Here is a 4,551-nt window from a genome sequence, read left to right as displayed (position 1 = left end):
GCCATTTTTTGAGCGTATATCCCTTTTTAAAAATGAGGCCCCTGATCACAACGTTCAAACGCTCTGTGGTCAGCCCCCCCACCCCTCCTCCCCTCCGCTAACATTCGCGATACAGAGGACTTTGAGGGGAGCCAGAAGTTGGAGTACCAAACACTGACTCCAGGTACTCATCTGAGTACCTCACTGAGAAAGTTGTGTGCACCCCTGTTTATAGTCACTTTTTCATTGTTGTAATTTTCATACTTGCACAAATTGTCTATTTGTTTCTGCTGATTTTATGTGGCACCTTTGGCTGCATTCTTGCATGAAAGACACTCATAAATAAATTTATGTTGTGTGCACAATAATATCGTAATAATAATGTATTGGTAGTGGCTGCACTCCAGCAGGTTGACCAGCCAAGCAGGTAATGTGTGCAGTACCCGGGGGGCATGAAGGTGAATGTGAGAACAGTCCATGAGAAGGAGCATCTTAAATAATTCAGATGGAAAACAGCCTGGTTTAAAATGGCACAGCCGGGTACTTAACATACACCGAAAATAAAACAGCCGGGAGCCGAAGGGATTTCCATCTCTGTTTCAGCGGAGGAAAACAAGCTTCCTGACATGTGATGATAGTAAGAAGACACCAGCAGTGACAAATGACCCGTCATCACCTCAAGCAGTGGGCAGGGTTCTTAGATAATCTTTCCGACCACTGAGATTTTGACACGGGGTTTCGCATTAAAAAGTGGAAGCAGCAGTCTATGGCTCTGGCTTTGGGAGGAAGGGATAACATGTTTACCGTAGCCCACGTTAAAAAACACCATTATTGTACTCAGAAACACCGACAGGTACTACACTATGAGCCTGAAGCCTGAGGAACAAGCAGTGGGGAGCTCTGTGTCAGCAGAATAACATTGTGATAGGAATCCCTGCAGCATTACCTCCAACTGGGAAGAAGCTAAGAATAGAAAACACTTCTTAATTGAATGCATCTAAATTGCATTCACTCTTGACAATTTTTTTTTTTATTATCTCTTTGTTGTTTTACATGTAGGAAAATGTGTGTCATCTTCAAAGGGATAGTTCTGTTGGATTAAAGTCTAAATATAGAAAATGTCAGTCTAGTGGTCCATCACTTTGGTTGTGAAAAATCTCAACTACTAGATTGATTGTTTAATGAAGATGGTTAACTCGTAAACAAAGCGTTGTAAGTACTATTATTATAGGCATGTTAGCATATCAAGAATCTCCTTACAGAGTTATTTAGTCTTCTAGTTTTACAATTAATCATTTGTTTATTAGTATGTAAGAGAAATATTGAGAGAAAGCAGCCAAATCAGCCTTTCAGTGCCATCCCAACACACAGATTGATTGTTTCCACCCGAGAGAGAGAGAGATGGTAATTACAACAGGCTGGCATCCAAAACAATATTTACACCAAAGAGCAGCTGCTTCACAATACACAGTGACATGTGTCTGCTCACACACACACACACACACACACACACACACACACACACACACACACACACACACACACACACACACACCTGAGTGGAGTAAGGTAGCATCAGATGTGCTGACACTTCAGCCTCTGTGTGTGTGTGTGTGTGTGTGTGTGTGTGTGTGTGTGTGTGTGTGTGTGTGTGTGTGTGTGTGTGTGTGTGTGTTCACTGTACCGAGCTCTTCGGTGGCTTATATGTGAGGCAATAATAGCCCAGTATGATAAAATAAACTCCCATTAAGCCTCCTCACTCCCCCACACAGACAGCTGAGGCCGGAGTGCCCATTACAGGCTGTGGAGGCCAGGTACACACGGTCCCAGCTGATGACCCTCCGATGCCCCTCTGGCTTTATTTCCCTACTTATCCAGGATGATATATATATATATATTTATATTTATATGCATCACACATGAGTTTATGTAACTGACATTCACTCAGAAGACAGCAGAGAGCGTTAAGAGCAAACTCAAAAGCCACATTTAAAGAGATTGGTCTTAACTGAATTGTATTTTATAAATGTGTTTGTATTAAGTGTTATTTTTAATCTGTGTTACTCTGGTTATTACCTGGGAATGGGGAGATGGTTTGTGAGGCACTTTGAGTAACCTTTGTGTACATAAATAAAGTTTGATTTGATTTGCTGAGATTGATAAACCACTCGTTTGGCACCCATGTTGAACTGCAGGGTATTAAATATCTGACACAGAGAAGTGGGGGCCCTGCTTCAGTTTCACAGAGATGTGGGCGCATGCCTGCACCCCCCCGGGGAGGAAGGGGACTGCTGCCTCTCGAGCGCTCGGCGTAATGAAGGAGATGACAAGCGCAGGGGAATTAACCCACTGAGAGCTCCGGGAGAAATAATGAGGACTGTTCTGAGGAGTTACGCAACCGGCAGCAACACAGCCCACGTTGTTTGGGGCTGCGGCAGTTTTTTATTAATATATCTTTTTTTATATGCTCATCTACAACTGTGCCCTGAATAACAGAGGCTCAGTGGCTGATGGGAAATTCTCTTTGCATGTTGGTTGTAAAAACGTTAATGTCAGATGAAATGAAAGGCCTGTCTTCAGGCTTCTCTTGAATATAGACGTGCCCCAGAGATGCTGTGTGAAAATGTATGTTGAAAGTCGATCCAATGAGGAGTAAGAGTGGAATTTAAAGGGGAACTCCAAAAATGTAGTCTTGATTTCAATCAAATTCAGGAACTTACAAGGGACAGATAAGATTGAATTGTCAAAAGTGAAGCAGACGAGGGGTGTTTCTCAATGTCGAGGAAGGATGCTCCAGAGCCACTATTTCAAGCATACCACGTCATCGAGTGCCGCCGAAGGACTGTTCCAATGTCCAGCATACTTGGAATTCTACCGAGGCCGGGGTACTTCCTAGCGAGAAATTTTGAGGCTGCACATGTGTAGACTCCGCGGTCTTAAAATCCCCACAATGCTTTGCGCACGGACCAATTTCCAAATCTTTGGCAGAAATCGCGCTCCGTTTAAGGCGGGGCCTCGTACATGACGCACACCTGTTAGCCCGTTCCACAATTCTTCGTTTTCCAAGGCTAGGAAGGATTCTTGCCTCGCTTCTGAAGCAAGTGACTCGGAAGACATGTGCTACCAAGCAAACGTCCTCGACATTGGGACACACCCGAGGTCTAATACCTCATTCACACCAACGGTGTTTCAGGGCCGGTTCGGAGCTGGAGCTTGAAAAGCACCGGGTTTTCCTCTTCACACCGCAGCAGAGCAGCTCCGGAATCCGGTTCGTTTCAAGCACCAAAAAATTGTCCGGCCAGAGCAAAAGCACCGCATACGTCACGCTTACGTCGAGGCGGGGGCCGGGGCGGGATCAACTCCTGAACAACAACAAAAAGCCGGCGTTCTATCCAGTTTGTACACAACGATGGAGAAACTTAACAAGCAGCAGTGGTCCACTGAAGAGACCAGCTACCTGCTGGGAATCTGGTCTTCCGAAGAGGTACAGAGGAAGCTGGAGCACAATCGGCCATTGTTGTTGTTGTGGGTGTCAGCTGTGAGGGGTTTCCGCGCGGTTTGGCTTTATGAAGCAGGCACGCAGACGGTTACGTCATGACGCAAACGATGACCCAATGACGCAGCACCAGTCGGACTCTGGGCAGTGTGAAAAGAGCCGGAGCTAAACCGAAGAACCGGTTCTGAACCCGAAAAGCTCTAGCACGGAGCTTGAACCGGAGTTGCGTTGGTGTGAATGAGGTATAACGTAGTGCAAAAAAACACAGGATCCTACATTTCCCACAATGCAATGCAATCAAGAGAATACAGGCTCAAACCCCTGTGATCCCTCCAGATGGAGTTTCTGAAAATGAAAGCATAATATGGACCCCTCAAAAAACTACAAAAAACCCTGATGACATCATCATATTGTATCACATTTCAGACTCTGTTTTCACTGCCATTCCCCTTTAAGTTTAATTGTCAAATAGGGAAGCACCAAAATGTAGCAGGCAACAAAACAACACATTGTTTTTTTGTTTTTCATCAGATTCATTAAACCGCTGCTCACTATGAATGGAGAGGAAGCTGACAAGTAGGTCATATATGTGTGTGTGTGTGTGTGTGTGTGTGTGTGTGTGTGTGTGCGTGCGTGCGTGCGTGCGTGCGCATGTGTGTGTGTATATTGCTGCTTCAGTTTCCCATTTCTCTGCTTTCTGAGAGGCGTTCATCTCTACATTTCCACGCCCAGCATGTCCTACTTAGTGTCCCTTGAGATTCACTGCTAAACAGTTTCTCCGGGGAGGAGCAAATAATGCTTTCTCTCCACGGCCTGCATACACACTCATCTGTTTAAAAAATGTATAAACCTTTTATGCTCTTCTGTCAAATATCTGACAAACTGGCACGCAGCTTAATTCAGGATGGGTGACAGAAAATCATTACGGAGCAAACATGATCTCCCTTTTTAGATCGCCAATTAGTGGTGATGAATTCCATCCAGACGAGGGCAACACATGCAGAAAGGCCATCGCTTGCCAGAGTCAGGGAGACACACACACCATACTGTTGCCCTCTCCTGACACACACACACCT

This window comes from Notothenia coriiceps, unplaced genomic scaffold (assembly GCF_000735185.1).
Source record: "Notothenia coriiceps isolate Sejong01 unplaced genomic scaffold, NC01 NC01_scaffold00032362, whole genome shotgun sequence".
Classification (NCBI taxonomy): domain Eukaryota; kingdom Metazoa; phylum Chordata; class Actinopteri; order Perciformes; family Nototheniidae; genus Notothenia; species Notothenia coriiceps.
This window is presented reverse-complemented; position numbering follows the sequence as displayed.